This window comes from Aythya marila (genome assembly GCF_965140915.1).
Source record: "Aythya marila genome assembly, chromosome: 2".
Taxonomy (NCBI): Eukaryota; Metazoa; Chordata; class Aves; order Anseriformes; family Anatidae; genus Aythya; species Aythya marila.
In genome coordinates, this window is record NC_139043.1 from 40,838,627 (window position 1) to 40,859,490 (window position 20,864).

Here is a 20,864-nt window from a genome sequence, read left to right on the forward strand (position 1 = left end):
GGAAGCATCTCCTCACCTGGATATGGTCCAGAGGATGACAGTGGGGTAGTCACTACCACCACGATCACTTATTAGGAAGCTCTGCATTGAAACTAAGGAGTCAGCACAGCTATTGACTCAGGTAGTTAAGTGTCACATAATTTAATAGAAATCCTGTTTGTCATTAAACGAAATTAACTTGAAAATCATGCAGAAACTACAACATCAGAAGATCAGAAGGGCACTGTTGCCTGAGACTACAAAGCCAAATGCCAAGAAATAAGAAAATAACAAATCTAAGGTAACAGCAACATGAATTTGGTGCAAGCAAGCAGGATTTTTGGTTGTAGCTGTAATGGATAATAAGCTGTTTAAATGACCAAAGGACTGGGACTTTCATCATAGTTTACTCAGAATATTCAGTGTATTTTGTTCACTTCAGCTTCTCAAGTAGATCCTTATCTTGTTTACACTGAAGTATTTCATCAATGGGAAAGGCTGGCAGCACTCGGATATCCTAGCAAAGTTTGGTACCTGGGAGGCTGAAATTAGGAGCTGGATTGATGGACGTTCTGTCATGATGATGGGTGCCTGATCAATGTGGTTTCTAGATTTGGCAAGGAAAGCACATGTAGATGGCCAAGCAGCGGCTTCTGTGGTATTCACCAGCTGCTTAGAGTTAAGTAGTGGTGTACTCTGCTATACCTGCCACATTTTTTGTTGCCTGTAATCAACTTATAACGACATCAGCTTTAATTTTTAAGGATCCTGCCTTACTGGGTTTAAAATATTTTTTAGGAATATGTTAATGGCAGGATTTTTTTCGTAGACCTGCTGCATTGCATTGATTTACTGTTCAGTTGTTGGTATAGATTTAGAAATATGCTACTTCCACCACACAGCAGAATTCCCATATGTAAAACTGTACCTGATTGGATATCTTTTATTTATATATTTTCATTGATTTTCTTTATTCTGAGTAGATTTAAAGATGCCAAGCATAAATGCACAGAGCTGCAAAGCTCTGGACTAAGTGGTGTGTGAAGAAGGTGATTTTTTTTCCAGGGGTTTGTTATAACCTAGATGCTGAATTTGCAGTGAAAATGGTGAAGCACTGGACTGTAAAGTCAGATTCTTGACTGAAGTCCCCCAGCATCTCAGTAACAACAATAAATAAATAATAACAGCTGTAGGGGGGCTTGGAGATGGGAACACGTGTGTGTTTGTGTATGTGTGCATGATAAAATCTGCGTATCCAAAGATTGACTTCTCTGCTGAGTCTCTTTTTTTGGGGGGAAGGGAGCTAGAAGAAGGCTTTGATTTCTTGCAGAAATCCATAATTAATCCAGCCCTTTCTGTTGAACTTAAGGTGTGAGTTTAAAAAGATGACTATTTACACATCTTGAAGGAAAATAATTCCGCTTATGAACAGGTAGCAAAAAAACTGTTTGTTTTTTCAGCACTCCAATAACTAATTAACTGATCTCAATACCACAGCTTCCAGGCCTGCTTACGGTCTCAGCCTAAACCAGATTTAGTTTTGCTTCCTGTAAAAGCCAAATATTCTAGTTTCAGGGGAAGCGGAGGTGTTGCGTTATTTTTGCCTAAACTTTATTTTGGAATCCTGAATGGAATTGCACTGTCTGATAGCAATGTTAAATATGAAGCAAATTGAAAGAATTAATACATATGAATATTAAATACTTGTGCTGGGGAACAGACTTGCAGCATTGGCTGCTTATCACAGCAAAATGATTTATTTGAATGGTTCTTGTCGCTCTTGTATGAGCAGTGAAAGAGGTATTGAGTGTATGTGTAAGGTCAGGACTGTTTAAGTCAGACATTTTTTTTTAAAGCGATTAGGTATCTAACTGTGGGGTGGACAGCACTTTTTGAAATAACGAAGCAGAGGTTACCCAGCTTCTCAGAATAAAAAAGATGAATTTACCCTAATCTATTGAGCTTGCCTTTCCTCATATGAAATGTGTTCTTGCATATCTCATTCGTGACTTTATTTTGATATATGACCACTGATAAATTAAAACCTGTATGCACGTAGTTGCTGTAAATCATCTTCTGGAAAGTCTTGACCAGCAGAGGGCTTCTGTCCCTGGGAAATAATCCCTTAGTGCGAGAGCGGAGAGCTTTAACCGAGCACACTTCTGCACTGGCTTTCCATCTCTTGTGGTCCTGCAGACTGCCCAGTTCTCTGCAGCCATGCAGGAGCTCAGAGCCACCCGTGTTCATCTTATATAGGTTATATGTGATGCAGTGTGATCCCTTTAGGGTGGGGGAAAAATGCAGTCAGTCTGTAGGAGCACTTGTAATGGTGTTCAGATGTTTGTTTGTTTGTTTTTGTTTGTTTGGTTTGTTTTGTTTATTTGCAGAGATTTAAATGTGGGGGCAAGGTGGAAGGGAGGGATGTTTCCAAGATCTTTGGAGTCTGCCTTATAGGACAAATACAGTGTTGGGGGCCGACTTACCAAGAGGTCTGTCTGATCTTACACCAGAGCAAAGCATTTTTTCTTTTCCTTCTGCTGTGGCATCTGATAAATCCTCGCCCTGCTATAATTTGTGTCCTTAGCCCTGTGGAAGGTGTTTATGAACATGGGTGCGCTCAAGCAGATTTCTTTAATGACAAGAGGACTGATCCTAGGCGCTGCTAGAAATGTATTTTGAATCCATCTTGCTGCCTCATTACAGAATATGCTTCTTGACACGTTGTTTTGCATTTTACCTGGCAGGCATTAGTCTTTCTCTTGGCTGGGTTTTGCATTCCTTTTATCTGCTTTATCTAGAACTCTTTGTTGCTTATTCCGTAGCCGTGATGCGCTAAACAGCCTTAAGTCGAATGTTGCCACATACACCTCTAAAAATGCCATTAACTTGGCTCGGTGCTGCGAGCCACCCAGTCAGAACCGAGCCTTTCAGCTGGGTGATTGGCAGCATATGGAGAGACAACCTCTTTTGGACACATTTGGTTAAAAAGATAGCGTTTGTTCTGCCTCCCTGTGTTCAGCGCTGCCTTTTTTTTTTTTTCCCTCGGCAGAATTGGAAGATAATAGGATTTTAAAGGGTGAGTAATTGACCGACGACCACTTCCAGCCGCAGCATTTTTCTTCATATTGTGTGGCCTCAGTGCGAAGGTGAGGCGCCGTCTGATTTCTTATTTCCACAGCTCGCTGCACTAAATCCCCTGGCAGCGCGGACAGGCTGCTGGCAGCGCTGGGTAAACAGAAAGATATGCAACTGTTTCGGGTGTTTGTTTTTGCTCTTTAATTGCATTGTGTATCAAAAGGGGTAGTGTGCATTACCAGATGTCACAGTTGAACGGAATAGTTGTAAACTTGATTTTTATTTCCAACACTGATACTAAATTTGCTGAAAATCCCAAATATTTTATCTTTTTCTATCCCTTTATCCAGAAATAGGTTTTTTGGTTTTTGTTTTTGTTTTATTTTCCCCCTGCAAAATTGTCTTTTTGGTGTAGCATTAATTGTTGGTGACTGCTGCAGAAGGATTAAGGCTAGAGGTGACAGAGTCTTGGGAGCAGGGCTGAGTAAGGGCTTTTATTGCTGAGAGAGGTTGGGGAACTTAAAAGGAAGATGGCAGTAATAGTTTAAAGCTTCGTTCACCGTAGGGGAGTTTTGCAAGAAGGAGTCAAATGTTTTACTCACCCAGGAGGGGAGCGAATGAACACTTTTTACGAGGATTTATTTTTTATTAGGCGGCAGTGGCTGTTTCCCTGTTTTCATTTCATCTTTTCCACTTTCTAGCATTTTTCCTCCTCCCTCTCTCCCTTCTCTCCATTGCTTCTCACGTAAGGCTGGACGGCCCTAGCAGTAAAGGACCATTTGATGAGTGTTTCCCTTCCATCCCCCCTTGTCTAATTTAGCAGGGAGCGCTCTGGAGGTGGGTGGCAGCCCTCTCATCTCAGTGGGGTTTTAGGTGGACTTGGCAGCTTGCTCTTGTGGTGGCTGTTGCACAGTCGTAGACAAAAGGTAGGCGTATGGAAAAAACAGGGGAGCTGGAATAAACAGAGCCAGCTGAGCTTGGAGTCAGCCTAGCAGCAACTTGGTTGAAGTAGTGCTAAAACCCTGTCTGGGGAGTCTTACTGCGGTTTGGGAGGCTTATTTACATGGTTATTTAAATACACTTTACACTGACATGTGTACAAACCCGTATCTGTTCGTTATCCTAAATGTTGAACTAAGCATGTCTAGGTAGTTTTGCAGGAGGTCCTATTGGTTATTGTAAGGCATACAGCAGGTACAGGACTGAGGTTTTAAATGGGCACCAAGGGTGTCAGAAGTTCCAGATTGTCCTGGTGGTATCTGCATTAGTGATACGTAAAGCCTGCACATGTTAAATACAATCTGAATGCCTTATGCTTCTTTGGAAATAATTCAGAATAAATAAAAGCACTCGCAGCTGAACAGTTCAGTGTTACGGTGGAAAATAACCAGAAAGCACGTTACTGTAAAAAATGTTTGATAATGGTTGAACTTTGTTCTCTGTGCGTCCCTTACCTCAGTGAGTTACTTGCTTAGTTTAAAAGGTCAAATAAATTAAAAGACAAATTAATGTTAACATGTTGGTGAACTACTTACTGGCTTTAATTGTAACTGTAAAAGCAGATACCCCGAGGCAGATTTAAGCAGGAGCAACTAACATTGTTATGATAGCCTCAGGAAGCAAGTGTAACAGACAGGATGTTTTGTAATAAAACTGTAAAACAATTAAAATAGCTGCACAAAGCATGCTGCTTTTTAGCCTGTCCAAAGGAAAGGGCTGTGAAGGGAGTGTCAGCCAGCCACAGCATCATAGTTGTTATAAATTGCCATCTACTTTTGGAAGGGGCAAAAGATGGATAACAAAGTCGACAAGTAAATACATGCTACATAAATATGCATAAATCCATTACCATCTGCCACATTGTCCAATTTGACTGGGTTGTCTTTCTGTGTCTACCACATAAATCAGTTTAAAGCAGTTTCCCTCAAGCAATATTTTCAGTAATGAACGGGTGAAAGATCTGCATTCTTGGGTAGTGACTGCAGTCCTGGTATATAATACAGAAAATACTGTATTTACCATTTTCACACACAAAAGAAAAAGCTGTAGTAAAAAGATTTATTTGGCCATGCAGCTACTAAACTTTGCATGAGTCTTTGGAAGCCAAGCCAGGAAGTTATATTATCAGGCATTTTGCTTGGCTAGGAATTTTTACTGTTTTATTTTATACAGTCACTACTGCAGAGAGTAAGTACAGATTAGAAATATCAGTCACTAAAAGTACTGTTTTTGCATTCTAGCATTATGAGCGTTTTAAAATAATTTTTCATAAGGCTTCGTTTCTTGCTTGGTAAGCAAACATAGCTCACAGTACCACTGTTTATTCTTTGTGTCATCACTGCGATATGTCTCAGTTTAGGTCCAAGTAATTTTATTTTTCTGTCCAGTACATGCATAGCACACTTACATTTAATCTTATATCCAGATGTGGCCTCTGTCTCTTTAGATACAGCTTGTATGATTTTCCTACATCCTGTTCTGGATTTCTCCTAATAGCTACGAGTATAGGATCGCTGTGCTCTGCTGCACATTCATCTGGGCTTCGTTTCTTTTACACAGAGGCTGCTTTACACTGTTCTGGCAACGAAATGGGGCCTCAGTGAGAATGAGACTCAAGACCCAGCTGTCTTGTCTTATTTTTTATGACTTACCAAATAGATTGCACCAGGATGGATTTTTTTTTTTTTTTTTAATGTAAGAGGAATGTATTATAACAGGATTGATTATTTCTCTATTTATAGGTTAAATCTCTTTTTAAAAAGTGAGTCTTTTTACATATATTTGTTCCTTTTTTTTTTTTTTTTCACTCCCCAGTTTAGAGATTTAGAGATACTATTGGAAGTATTTATGGTTGGGAGATTAAGGTTATATGTTAGGACTTTACATCAAGATCTTCTTTCTGGTAAGAACTTTCATTGTTAAAATACTGATTTACGATGGGAAAAAAAAAAAAAAGCTTTTCTTTAGCATTCCTACAAAGAAGCTGACATGAATTTATATACAAAACAACTTGATAACCTGACTTCTCTCTGCAGATATTTGCCTAAGTAAGTCAAAGGTGAAAAATCTAAAATGACTGTCAGGGTGCTTCTGTGGAGCTTTTTAAGTCTTTTTAAATGGAGCTTTTTTTTCTTTTTTCCTTTTTTTTTTTTTTTTTTTTTTTTTTTTTCCCAGTATTTTTATAATTATATAGTTGGATGTCCTTTAGTTGGTTAGAAATCTAACTTTGGATTTCTGTTCTAGAGTCACACAGGTTGGAAATGTAACTTCATTCGTATATTTTTACTTAAAGTAATGTGTAGGTAATACTGAAACAATTTTTCTATGTGGTAAAGTTCTATAATGTTAGAAAAATGGCTTCAAAAAAACCCCCACAACTTTACCTCTCGAGGTAACAGACATTAAATGTTAAAGCTACAAATGAATCCACTTGGAAAAAGCATGTAAGAGTAGGATTTGTTTCACTTCAAATTAGCTGTCTAAACATTAGATGTCACAGTCGAGCTGGTTGCCCAGTCTTCTGGTGCTCAGTCATTGAAGAGAATGGGGACCTCAGAGAAATCATCGCATCTCAAGAAAAGTGACTGTGGAAGGTGAGATACATTTCCTGTTGGAAGGTAGGCTGGCTGTACTGGCTGGGATGGGAGCCTAAATTTCTTGACTAATTTGTAGTTAATTGATGCTATTTGCATTATTCCCATCCTAAGTGGTAAGAGCCTCAATAGCAGTGCATAAATCTCAGCTGATCTTGATATGGGAGGAACAGTGTGTTTATAATTTTTTAAAATCTAGATTTTAAAAATGAAATGTCCTACAATATGCCAGTCTTCACGTGGGTTTTGTACAGCTGAGTCTTAAGTCTATCTTCCTTATCAAGTGACTGATACATAAAATAATAGACCAAAGTGTAAAGGTTTATTTGAGAATCGCCCTTTCCTGATCTTAAAATCACTCTTTCATCAGTTCCGTGAGTTAGCTGGTTTCCTTTGAGCATGCCATGTGCATTTGGAGGAGAAAAGATAGACTTGCATATCAAGGCAGGAAACCTTCCTTCTATTTCCAGCTCTGCCACAGGCTTCCTGTACGACCAAGGAACTGATCCTGCTGACCTGATCTGTCTTTTTTAAAAAAAAGTAAATTAAAAAGGAAAAAAAGTTGTTTTCATGTGTAAGTTTGTAATGCAGTATTTTTGTTACTAGTTTTCTTGTTCATAAGATCGATACTTACCTGTCTAGCAGGATCTTAAGTGAATTAATTTTCCTTCCGGCTTCAGATGCTCTTGTGTAGGATGCTGTATGTGTGTAGAAAATAACTTTCGACTGTTACTGCACTATTAATCCTCAAGCAAGACTCGAGGAAATCTGTGCAGGGCACCTACCTCTGAAACTGTCATGCTCCCTGGCCTTGATAATGAAGTAAAGAGATAAAACCCTCCCTAGAAATGAGGCGATTTGTTATTATTTTCGAGCAGCGATGGCAGGAAATAGGAACAAAACAATTGCTCTGAAAACAATTTGAATGTTGCTCCAGACAAATAAAAGACTGAGGCAGTGGCTGACCTCTCCTGACAAACAGCTGGAGCCAAAAATGGCCACAGAGTTGTCGCTTAAGGACTTAATGGAGGAGATCTTTCAAATCAAAGAAACAGTAAACAAGGTAGATGGAGCTTTTACAGAGGTTAAAATTGAGATAGCTCAAATGAAAGCCGGGCTAAATGAAATTAAAGAAAAGGTGAATCAACAGCTCCGCGTGTGTGAGGATGAATTGCTTACGTTAAAAGAGACTTCTAATCAAATCAAGTTTCTGGAATGATCTTTGAGGAATCAAGAGAATAAAAGGAGGAAAATCAAATTTGGGACTGGGTACCTAGAAAAGGCTTGAAGGACATCACCCAGAGGGAGGTTTTGAAAATATTGCACCGGGGCTGATAAAAGTGAACATCGAGAGGCCTTTGAAGTGGAAAGGTTACACCTGTGCTTCCTCGGATGTGTGCAGTAGATGTCAGCCTTTTATATTCGAAATGTTGCGTGCTCCTCATCTGCAGCAGATGATAGTGGTAAAGCTTCCTGCTGTTCGTTTTCAGATCCTTCTCACTAGATCTTAGCTTGACGCAGGCTATCCGCAATTGACAGTTTTACAGCCTCCGTGAATGTGGGGCCTGATTTATAAGGCCCTAGTAAAACGGGGACAGGTTATTGAATGACAATACAGCAATAACAGGATGAACCAGTCAGACTGTCCTCAGATTTAGGAAGGTGCCATTTCCCTACCAGTAATGAATGCAAGGACGTTTTGTTTTGCAGAGCCGTGCTCGCTGCTAAAATGCAGTGACCTACTTAGGAATTACCGTGAGTGATAGGCTAGATTATCCGTGTGCTATTTTAAGAAATACTGGAAAAGAGTATACAGGAGGATATTCCTCTGCTAATTTCACCATTTCGGTATTGATTCTGCCAATGTAGTGAAATATGGAGGGGATGAGGAGAGGATGAGACATTACAGTGCCTGACTCTTCCCTGGCAGAACCTTACATCAGCAGGAAAATTAAGGATACTTCTGTAGAAGCAGCTTGTGTCGGGCCAGGCATTTGACAGTAACATGAGTTTGTTCTAGGGTTGAGCCTAAAATGCTTAGTTTGCAGCTAATTAGGACAAATACGCCAATAATGAGAATGGGAAAGGACACCTCTTTGCAGTTCTGCAGAAAGGAAATGTTGGCAATATCGAAGCAATAAAACAGTAAGATGAAAGTCTTAAATTAAGGTGGAATTAACGCAGCATTTGTGTTGTTTCTTGTCTTGAACTAACCACCAGTTGCCATCTTGATATGGATACTTAATTCAGGATGGGGCAGTTTAACATGCTTTTTTTTTTTTTTTTTTTTTTTAACTCCTTAAACATTTCTAAAATGTATGCAAGAATCTTCATTATTCCTTTTCTTACATGTTTCCTTTTAAATACCTTCTTTATCCGTTTTTACTGGCATTTGCAGCATTATTTTTTTCTTTATTTCTACCAGTTTCAACTAAAGTGGGTGAACTGAATTAGAAGAAGCAAGTAGTGGTTAAAGCGTTTTAGTAACTGTGATCAAAATGATGAATATTTCATTAACTTGGCTTCCATTTTTGTGTTCGTCTTCGCTCTTCATGATTCATGCTGAAGTATGTATAACTCTGTCCTCTATAAAATCTACATGTATAACCATCTATCTTAGTTCTAGATGGTTTCCTTTTTTTTAATTTTTTTTTCTCCAGCCCAGCACTGACAAGCAAATATTGCAGACACAAATCATCACAGGTTTAGTTTGACTGAAGATTCTTTCAGATTTTGGGTGCTGAGGTTAATCAAGCATTCCAGTTCCTTGATGCTGACTAGTCACTTGCAGCTAAGTTGGTTTCTTTGGTGAGGTAGTATTTTAGCCAGATAGAAGAGAAAGTCCTCAAGTGGCAAAGAATGGAGAACAATAGTCAATGAGTCCATGGAGACAAAGGAAAAGTCTTGGAGGAGCTGGTACTTTCCGTGCTTCTCTTTTTGCAATCATTATCGTATCTTCCTACAAACTAGTGAGAATAATGAGACCAGTTAGTGCTATTGTTGAATATGATTCTAGTGGGAAATATTTTCCCCATTGGATCAAATTGAAAGCGTAGCTTGGGGATTTAACAGTTGGGAGATCTGTTGTTGGTAAATGTGCTAATTTGAATAGCTGAGTGAGAGTTTACCCCTTCTTTATAGAACCCTAGTCAATCAGTTTGGTTAAAAAAAGGGCTATAAATGTCCTCAGCTGGAGATTTTGATGGGCTTCTGTGTTATGTAGCAGGGAGCCTGAAGAAACTGATTGAGATGTCAGAACTTTCCTTTCAGTATTTTCTGATAAAGGTGTACTGTAGTGAATTCAAAAAAAAAATATATATATATATATCAAAAAAAAAAAAAGTGAATGAAGAAGTCTTCAAATATTTGTCTAGGTTGTTTTGTTTTGGGGAAGAGCTACAAAGCATATTACGGTTTTGGGAAAGGCACTACAATCTCGTGCTTACAAAACCAAAGACTTCACAAACTTCACTCTTCTAAAAGGGTCACAGGAAAGGTCATTGCATTTCTAGGTCTGCATTTGTAGGAATGGTCTTGAAATAGAGATTTTTTTTTTTTTTCTGTTTGTGTCATTCCCTCTGCTCTTACTTGCAGGGGATGCAGTCTCTTGAGTGCCTTGAAAATCGGCTTCAATCAAAATGTTTTTCTTTGCACTTAATTTGCTTCCAGGTTAGTGTTCCATCTGACACCAGAAATAGATACAGGATCATCTCTTTTTGATTTACAGAGTTCTGGATGCGTACCCTAGGTGAAGTACTGCAAGAAACTTCAGATTTCTGAGAATAAAGTACTAGCGTAGGATTTCTTCACCTGGATCTCGACTGTAACAGATGAAACAAGATTGTGTGGTAGGTAGCAATTTTCTGCTCTGGCCCCAATTTAACTTTGTAGGCAAGTTACCTTACATCTGTCTGTCTGTCTAGCTATAAATGTATGTGAGAGTGTATATGAAGCTAGAGGAGGTAATATATTTATATTACATAGTATTTAGTAACACTTTTATAAATCGTATCCAGACTTTATTACTGTACATGTAGATTTTTGTACTGACCATATTCTAGAGCATTTGGGGAGGTGTTTTTTTATTTTTATACTAGGCTCACCCTGGCACAGTGGCTAGATGAGCTTTTGAAATGAAATTTCCAGGTTTCATTCAGTGGCAGAGTGGTGCGCACTTAGTGCATTTATGCCTAGGAAAATAAAGCATTCATGAGCAGTTGGTGTGGAAATGCTTTTCAGTGTGTGCTCTGAGCTGCAAGGTATACCACAGCTGCCTTCTTCAGAAGTGTTACGGCTGCTGTTTGCCAGTTCTATGCAAACAACTGGAGGAATCTCCCTTATTTTTGTAGTTCCTTATTGTGGTAATCACAGGCTTCAGTGATTCAGCTACACACCAGTAGTCTTGGAATAACTATACGATGAGCAAAGCTGGGTCTGTTTCACAGTCAGAAGAGAAGAGTTCTCTTCTAGTGCTCGGATACCCCATGGCCATGAGAGCGTCAAGAGTAGGAATGGTCTTGGTGGTAGCTTCATAATGTAGGCACATCATTACAGCAGGACTCGCCATTCCTCACTGATGGTGTGGAGAAAACCCTGGGTGGCGTGCACTGAGTACCTTGACACCAGTAGCTCTAATGTCCTCAGTCCAGGAACTGCTGAAAACCCTCTGAGTTCTCTGTGCAAAGTGTAAATGAAATCTAACAGACAATTAGAAAGAGTGCTTACTTTATGTAACTGAGTTAATTTGTACCTGGGGGTTCAGTGTGTTGGTGAAGAAGTGGAGGCTGTTGAGGCTGCTATGTCCTATTTGTCCCATCTGTGGGGATCATGAAGGCTCCTTGAATATGGATACAGTCCCAGTCGATGATGATCTTTCAAAGTAATTAACTAATTTTCACCCATATTTGCCCACCATGCATCTGCATGGACTGCAGATTTGAAGGAAACTGGGTATATTGCTTTGCTTTTTTTTGTATTTTTTTTTCCAATGGTACAACTGACTCATTTTGTAGCCAAACTTATATGATTTGCAGAAGACATTTTAAAAATCATGTTTAATGTAGTGTTGATGTGTAATGAGTGTGTAATCTTCATCTTGAGTGAATCTTTTTTTTTTTTTTTTTTTTTTTTTTTTTTAACTTCCTGAATGCTACGAAATAAAACCTTGAAAAACATCAGTGGTTTTTTGGGAGGTGGGGGGAGGTGTGTTATGAGCTTTCAGGAAAAAGGCAATATCTGCTTGTGTTGGGAGATGTTGCTGTGTTATTTCTTATGTCAAGATGAGCAGAATCACTTTTAAGAATGGACTCTGTAGAAATAGAGGTAAAAGCACACTGCCACAAGGGAGCAATTGCAGTTGCGTTTTTTGGTTTTTGTTTCAGATAGATGCTCTGGTTTTGTTCATATGTTTAAGTGCCAATTTCATTTAAGACAAATGAGGTGAATTTAAAATATGAAACTGTACTTTCTGAACTGTTCTACAATATTCTATGGTACATAATTAAATCGAGGAGACCTGTTAACATACAGGGATGTGTTTCTCTATATATATTTTTAAAGCAGTTCAAAGTCATACTGTAATTTATATTTTTTTCAACTCCTGCTTTCCAGAATGGCGCCATTGCTAGGTACTTCACACTGTAGATACAACAGCTGTGTTAATTAAGTAGATATGTCACAGCACTGAAGCCAGTGCCTGCTGCCACTGTGCATAGGCAGCCAAGAGCTACAGCAAACAGCCTCACAGCAGCTTTTGCAATGTAATACCAAGTGTAGGAAAACAAACACAAAAAATAAGCTGTGGTATAAAAATATATATATATATAAGACAGAAGATGATACTTGGAGTGCATTAATTGCAAGTATAAAAGATGTGAAATGTGCATTCATGATACCATAAAACAGTTATTACTGATTATGATAAATCAATAAACAGCACTGCAGACAGATGTTAGCAATCTCGGCGTAGGATTTATGGAAGACTTTCTTTCCTTGTAGCTTTATAATGCCTGCCTTCCTCCCCCCTCTTTTTTTTTTTTTTTTTTTTTTTAACCCAATGTTGAGATGTCTGATGCGTGGTCAAAGAGATCCTTTAACGTTTCCATAAGGAATTTTATTATCTCTAATGTCTGGACCAAATTTGGAGACATCATCCACGCAGGTTTCCTGCATGTCCATTAAGAAACTTGCATAGCCTCTTCCTCTTCTCTGAAATGCTGATGAAAGTTGCTGAGTGTTTCAGATCTGATGTGCTCTTCTCAGGCTCATTGTATTTCAGTGACTGGCAAAATACTTATTTTTCTTTTTTATGTGGTACTTGCTTTCACCAAGGTTCATTTTAACTATATCTGCTGAGGGCAAAATGCTCTTCTATGACTTAGGTTTGTTGCAGACCCAGTGATGCAGATGTGCAGGTGAGACAATCTCTATAAACATGATGGTAATTGTTAGTAATTGGAGGGGTGTGGGTTTTTTTCCATCTGTAAAAGGATCAAAGCTCTATCATACAGCTGCTAGGAGGGCTACTGAGGACAGCAGTAAAAGCTGAACCTCCAAAAGGATGGAAGTGGAGTAAGTCCCAACACAAGCTTCTCTGTGGTTTTGAGGCTGACTGGCAGGTTTCCAGGTGGCAGATGCTGCCAGCAACATTTCGTTGTTTGCTGTGAACCACTTGCAGTGCTGCAGAGTGAAGGCAGCATGTGGCTGTTCAAAATGGCAGCATCACCCTGGAAGAAAATGGAAAGAGTCGTGGCTTCTTCAGAACAGAGGCTGCCACGTTACATCTTAAAAAATAATCCAGCAAGTGCCAGGAATAAATTAGTATTAACCTGCTTGCTTGTCTTAGAAGGTAATGAAAGAGTTGTATAAACATTGTTAGTTCTATAATAAATTGTTCAGAATTGTACAATAATACGGAACTATTATTTTAAAATCAAACCCTACTGTGCATGATGTAGGAATTCTTGAAGCATGCGGAGCTGTCAATCACCAAATCTCCAGATACTTTCAAAGAGTCTCTATATAAATGGATGAAAGGCCAAGTTAGAAGTCCCTGACTTCTGCGTCTTGACAACTATGGAGCTGTGGGGGCTGGCAAAAAAAAAAAAAAAAAAAAAAAAAAAAAAAAGTCCCCCAATTTCTGTTTTAATTTTTGTAATTAAAAACAAAATGAAACAACTAAAATACAGACATAAGTTTCAATTTTGCAAACTCTTAGACATGCAAGTAGCTATGTACATATCATTGGACCCAGGGAACTTAATAAGTATTAGTAACCCCAAAAGTTCCCACAGTTTTTTTTTGCATGTTCCTATTACATTATTGAAGTGGGAGATTCTTTTTTCCCATTTTATTTATTTTTTTTTTTCAGGATTGCAGAATTTCTTTTTCATTGATAACCTTGCTCTTTGGACACAGGAGTTATGGTGCACAGCAATGTAGGTGAATTGGGGATGTTGCAATACTGCCACATTGTGCAGAAACAGCTAAATGCTAGGGTTTGCTTGATCCTTAGGTTCTGTTTTGCTAGGATTTGCTTGATCTGCTTAGGTTCTGTTTAGTTGTATGTGAGTGGAAGGTGTAGGTACCTATGAAAGAGTTGATAGAAAGGAACTAGTACCTGGAAGTCATGACTTTTTGGGATGGGTGAAGAGCATTGTTGTGCAAGGTCACTATAGCCACGGTAATTATAACAGCTCTCTTCTGGCTCACTGTCTTCATTTACGTACCACTCCTTTTGTTTAGTAAATGATATGAATTAAAAATGTTTAGAAAATACTTTAGTTAGTTGCAGAAATATGCGTATGCTTACCTCTATTTCAAGATCTTGTATTATCTTGTTGCTGTAACTTTTGTCTTTCACTCAATGCTGTTACCCCTGTCTCTTCTTCCTCCCTTTTTTATTTTTTCCATGGTTATTGTCATACTTAAAATTAACATATAAGCCCTGCAAAGGTGACTGTGCTTGTTTTGTTTTGCAAAACAGCCTTTACAGTTTTTTTGTTTGTTTGGTTTTGTTTGTTTTGTTTTTTCTTTTTTTTCAAATGCAGATGCAGATTGAGCCTTTTCTCTAATGAAGAGAGACTAGTAAGGGAGCCTAGTAAGGGTCAGTTTGCCTTCTTCTTACATCTTGTGGACAAAAATCTTGATGTGCTTTAATTCAGTGTCAGAAATTTTTAACAGTTACCATTCATGATTATTTTTTCTAAGAACGTAAGGGGTCTTTGCCTTTTTGATACCCTCACAGCTGCTTTAATGAGAGATGCTCTTGAATTTCTTTGACATTTAATACGGTTTGTGATTATATGAGGTTAGATAGGGTGAGGACAGACAGCAAGAGAAGAGGCAGGTGTTTTATATCTTTGAGCAATTTCTATTTCTGGAATTTCAGCATTTTAAATTAAAATATTCTAACGTAGTTTTTACTATTATTGTAGGTGCCATAGGTTTCACTGGGCTTCAAGATTATCTTTTTTTTTTTTCTCACCCTCAATTCGGATCTGTAGCAAACTTTAGTGCAGTGTCCTACACGTTATATTGAGTTGTGTCTTTAGAGATGTGATATAGCCTGAGATTATTCAGTGTGACAACACTTAACCTAACATAATTCAGTTCAGTGCACTGAGAATTAGAATGATACAATTTTTTGTTTCCTAGAATGGGTACCCATCCATTGTCACTCTGGTTGCCATGGATTATCTGATAGGAACATAAGAATATAGGAGTTGCCATGCCAGATCAAACCAGTGGTCCGTCTAAGTCACTGTCCTTTCTCGTAAGACAGGCTGCAGGTGAATACTTCAGACAAAAGTGTAGAAAACCATACAGTAAACTTAATGTCTTTTCCATGATGGTATCTTCTTAATTCTGTCTGTTAGACTTTTGTTTGTGCTGTGTAGCAAAAGGACTTAAATCCCATGTGTTTTTTAAATCCCCTCTGATGTAACGCTTGATTTTCATGTTATCTGTCTAAACCTTATCTGAATCCTGCTGTGCTTTTGATGTCAGTGTGGTATGGTAGCAGTGAATTCCACAAATTAATTATATGTTATAAATAGGAATATCTAATGTATCTTGTCTTGTTTTGCAAACCTCAAAGATGCCTTCTAGTAGATGTCTCATCTTTAAACTAAAAGGATTCCCATCGGTGTTTCCAGTTTCTACCCTGCAGGATTCTTCCTGTGCCTGTAATGTTTCTAGCAATTCCTCCTGTCTACACCTTACTTATGTTACAAGAACAGATCACAATATTTCATATAAAGGGTATGCAGTCATTTTACATAGTAGCAGTACTTTTTCTATAACACTTCAATATTGATATGAGGAATTCAGGGGAAGAGAGATGTTTACAGTCAGAATTATTTTCTTTTTAATGTTTGATTGCAGATGCCCGAAAATGGTGCTGGAATCATTACTGCAGTGAGGGATTGGTTCCTAAATGTATGTCAAAGCCTGCACAGCATTAGCGAGAGTTCCTTTCATTTTAATAGCCTTTTTTTCTTTTAAGCTAGTATTTCTGTAGTTTAATTGGTACACTTCCTAACTTCAGGCATTATTTCTTCCTTGTCTTAGTCAACTCAGTTAAGTTCATATGGAATTGAAAACTATGCTTAAAGTAAACCTAACTCAGTAGTTTGCTTCATCAGTTAGCTCGGCACTGTTAATTGAAAAGGTGTGCTTTAGTAAGAGACACGAATCTGTACTTTGGTCTTTCGGTGTTACCTCCGTGCAAAGTTTTTTAGTGTATGATACACTCTAAACTTTTCTTTTATGCCTCTTCTAATTTGTTATGAACTTGTGTTTTTAAAAATTAATCAAGAACTGGTATTCCTTGGTATTCATTTGTATGTGTGCTGAAATGCCATTCCTCATTGGAGATAGCAGCAACGCCTTTTCATATGGCTTCAGTGTGGCAGTTGATAGTAGTGCCCCTTGAATGCAGTCCCACCTGTGTGGAGCCCTTAAATTCATTGCACACATTCAGCATCAGCTGTAGTGTAAGACCTAAAGCAGTTGGATGAGTAAGCAGCTGTATGCAGAATTTTAACAAAAATGTTTATTTTTTGATGAACCACAGTGAATTCATCTGTTGGGAGTAGATGGTTTATTTTGTAATGTAAAATTAGACCTATAAATCTGACTGCAACTTTGCTGGGTTCTTTTCCTACAAAACTGGCAGCCTCCACTGTCCACTGTCTTAGACTCTAAAATAAATAATGAAAACAACCATAAACACAGGATTTGATATTGATTTTCTGGAGTTTAAGATAATCTGGGGTCTTCAGAGATCAGTATCCTTTACTGTGTCATACACATATGTATGCTGCTGCTATAAAAATAAATAACTGAAGCTCTTTAAGGTCTAGTTTGTGAAAAAGATGAAACATTTATTGGCCACTATATTTTGAACATTGTATTTCTGAAGCTGAATTTGATGCTTTGCGTCCCATAAAATAAAAATGATGAGATTGAAGTCAGTAATCAAAAGAAAAGGGCTCGATGTGTAAGTCTCTTGCTAGAATACACACGGCTGGTTGAACCGAGCTTTGTTTCTAATACACTTTTATAAATTTTTAATGATAGCTAATGAATCAAAAGTTGAGAGGCCTTTGAGATGTTATTTATCAGCTTTTTTCTTTGTGGTGTTTTGTGGTGCATCTCCTAGGTCCCTCAGGTTGCAGTCTGTTTCCAAGATGTGGCTTGACGTTCTCCTTACAGCATTTTGTAGGTCTTCAGTGAATACTAGGGTGGGGTTCAATGATTGTAATTTTGAACTTTTCACATCAACAGATGTTATAAAGGCATGCAGGAACAAAATGATGCTCGCTTAGTTTCATTCAGAACGTGTTGGTGTTCCCTGAAAGGACGACCCATGCGGCTTGGGCAGTCTCGTTTGCTCCTTGGTGTTTTCAGCCCTGACCCATCCCACCAGGTGCCGCTATAATGCAGTGATGCCTGAAGCCTGGGAGGAAACAGGAAGATATACAGTCCCCAACTCCTGATTAATACAAATAAAAAGGCAAAGGAAATTGCAGCCTGCACCCTGTGACCTGACCAAGCCATTGTAAGTCATCAAGGAAGCCTTGATGAATCAGGAGCAATCTCCTAAATATCAGAGGGCGATACAGCTCTATGGGATATTGTACCTACCGTGATACAGATTTCTGCAGTGTGACCATATTACGGCATCAATTTGAGAGGAGAGGGAAAGGAAACTTAGTAGTCAAGCCGCAGAAATAAAAATGATTCACAGGGAAGTGGTTCAGCAGCTTACAGTTAGTTTTGCCTCTCCGAGTCCATGATCTATGCCAACAGGCATGTCTGCACAGCACGGGGAGCGCTCCGTTTGCCACCTGCCCCGAGCGTGGTGGTCTCTGTGACTCAGCAGGCATCGCTGGTGGCACCTCAGGAGTGGCGTTTTGGCAGGAAAGAAAATGCGTGAAGCAAAATCGTGATGTAAATTGAAAGCGAGGCTTCTGCCAGCCACCCAAACAGAATCAATTGCACTATAAATTGGGTAACCAAGATTGCTCCTGCCTGTGGATCCTCTGAGTCTCCAAGTGGTGTAGCAGAAGGGGATTGTGTGATGCTTCTTAGGGCATGTGTGTACTAAGTGTGGGAGGGAAACCCCACTGATGGACTTAAATGGCCAAATACAGGGAAAGAAGATAATCACAGTAAGTGTCTTTTACAAGTGGCTGTTACGCTGTTTTTCAAGGGAATGGTCTCCAGTACAGTAATAAGAAATAAGGCAATAGTTATCAGTGAGTCCCAACTTGGCAGCAGGGCTTATGGTACCTCATATTTGACATATAGTTAAATCTTGCAGTTTCTGGAGAATGCAGAAAGAATCAGATCACTGCTGGGTGGCACAACATGTTTTGAGCAAGACCTCCCTTTCTCCTCAACTTTTCATCTCTGTATCCCACCCAGAAAGGTGTCAAGATACACAGGAGAAAAAGATGGTAGTGTAAAGCTGATTTTCTGACTTTGTCAAACAAAAATAGTGCGTCCAGCACTTTGCTGCGGCTTTCATCAAAGTTCGTACTGATGTGAGGCCTCTCCAGTTTGCTGTGCAGGCAGTTTGTGGTAGAACCAGAACTTCAGAGGTGATTATGTGAGAACTTGGTGTGATTCATCAGAGTCAAGCTGTGTTGTTCAGTTGTTAGGCTTTGTGCCTGTAATTATTCTCAAATTTTTATCACAGGATGCTGCTGAAATTCTCAGAGGAACGGGAGGGGATGATGCAAGTTGAATTGAACCAAAATTTCGGAAAGATAGTTGTTGATGGCAAGGCTGAGCTCATTCTTCACTGATAGAGCTAGAAGGCAGAAAGCAACTGAACTGTTGCTTGTGTTGAGATGGAAGAATTTGGAGGCAGGACACTTGCTTATCCCTGTTCTTCAGGCTGATGTTCTCTTCCCCAAACTCTCCAGAAATAGCAGAGCCACAGTAAGGATCTTGGAATATTGTTTCCGAGGATCTGATAGAATAAATATTTTCCAGGCATATTTGGAAGGCCTTTTAGAACCACCCCTCCTTGCAGGATGTAACTCGTTTATCTGATCTGGGAATGAAAGCAAAAGTAGCTGTTGTCATCTTCCAAATTAAGTTATAAAGACTAGCTAATAGTAGCATCTTCAGAAATCATTTGTATGCTAAATGGAACAAGTGAATTTTGTCTGTGTTAATTTATTCCAGATTACTTCCAATTTTAGAGAGCCCTGTGTATGAGGGGGATAACACTCAGTCCAAATTATTTTCTTACATTGCTTTTAAATGGAATTACACGCACTAGTGTAAGCTGCATGCATTATACGTGCCAGACAATTGCACTTGAGGCTGCAAGCCTACATGTTACATCTCTTATGGCAATTATATTTGAAACACTGTATTTTGACAAAATTGTTCACGATGCACAGCCCTATCAGTACGATCCTGGCTGCCCGAGTGTAAACAGTTTACGTTCATAGAGTTGGAAGGTCTAATGCAGTATAAGTAATTGGACTGCTGAATGGCTGAAATAGCTCTGACTGGGGTGTTTGGGCAGACCTCCTTCTGACTGATATAACACGATATTCAGATCATTGCCTTTGAAGACTTGCATTTCAGTAGGCATGCTGTACATGAAAGTGTGCAGTCTACATTAACAACTTAACTCTTATGAGTAAACCTTATTAAACTTTATCCTGGAAAGTTGATAGTAGAAGCTGGCTGAAGTTAAAAGTAAACTTTGTAGCCCAAAGCAAAATTACTTTGAACCTAAATGTATGGGATAAGTCTCAAGTGCTAATCGGAATATATAGGATATTTTCAGCTATTAGTTATAATTAAGATCTTAATTATTTTTTTTATCTTAACAACTGCAACAGTTTCTTTAGCCTGGGCTACTCTTCTAGCTGTCTTAAAATATACTATAATCGGGATTTCATGACTACACACAGAAATCTGGAGCCAGAGGCTCAGCTGGCAAGAGGTGACTGTGAACAAACTTTCTGAAGTCAATAGAGTTGCTCTGATTACACCTTCTGAGGATCTACCCTATGAGATCAGTGACTCTCCAGACGTATGTATTCTGGGTCAAATTTAGTGAACTTGGAAGAGTCAAAAGACTTCAGAGAGGGCATTGTTTCTTTTAAAGGTTGATTGGACCTTTATCTATGTTGAGTGCTCCCCATAGTCTGATTAGTAGGGGGCATTCATTACATATTTCTGGGATTAATTCAATTTTGCTTTCAACTCTTTTATTTTTTTTTTCTTCTAAGAAATCAGATGGCTTGATAGTAATTCCCTGCTGACCTCTAAATCCCTAAATCTCTTTCCTGTTTCTCACTTCTTTAAGGTATTAAGTGTTACTCAATAATGTGGAAGTTAGCGTGTCTGGCTCTGTGTGTTTAATTTCACTGTGTTAAACATAAATTGTTTCAAAACCATTTTATTTCAAAACATCTATATTTTGCACAACACACCATCAGGCACAGTGGTAAGGTTAGTTGAGATTTGTTGGCTTCCAGCTACATCAAGTACTTCAAAATATCATAACCCAAATGTAAAATTGCATCTTCCTGCAATATTGCAGAAGCTTGGCCATGAATCTCCAGGCTAATGAACTTTGTCTGAGGATATTTGCCTTTCCAGCTGCTGAACTTGAAAATTGAAAGTGTGAGCTCCTAGTATATAGGTCCCCAACCCATAGTAAACCACCCTATAATCCAGGCA

General features: G+C 38.7%; 1 protein-coding gene across 2 annotated transcripts in view; it reads left to right on the plus strand.

Moving 5' to 3' along the window:
• The window catches only part of RARB (retinoic acid receptor beta), a 313,765-nt gene that overhangs the window by 28,785 nt on the left and 264,116 nt on the right, over positions 1-20,864 (plus strand). The window contains exon 1 of one of the 2 annotated variants that reach the window (XM_082753761.1): positions 10,369-10,495. The exons of the other annotated variant lie outside the window; for it this stretch is intronic. The gene's annotated coding sequence lies outside the window, so the exon portion shown is untranslated. Of the gene's footprint in view, positions 1-10,368; positions 10,496-20,864 lie in introns of those variants that run through there. 2 annotated transcript variants of the gene reach the window in all.